Raw genomic sequence first — 224 nt, 5'->3', positions numbered from 1 at the left:
AAATGTGCTACTATTCAGTCAATATCTGATGGATTTTTTAAATCCGGTTTCACGAGCGCCCAGATGCTAGATTGATTAGCGGATTAAAACGAGTTGTCTGCACTGATTGGCCACACATGGGTCCTCTGCAGTGTGTGTGCGTGGGTGRGTGTGTGTGTGTGCATGTGTATTACCATCATCAAGAGAAACACAATGAACTAACTGAGTTAATGTGTCATCTCTGT

This window comes from Salvelinus sp. IW2-2015, unplaced genomic scaffold (genome assembly GCF_002910315.2).
Source record: "Salvelinus sp. IW2-2015 unplaced genomic scaffold, ASM291031v2 Un_scaffold3944, whole genome shotgun sequence".
Classification (NCBI taxonomy): Eukaryota; Metazoa; Chordata; class Actinopteri; order Salmoniformes; family Salmonidae; genus Salvelinus; species Salvelinus sp. IW2-2015.
Note: the sequence above shows the minus strand (reverse complement) of the source record.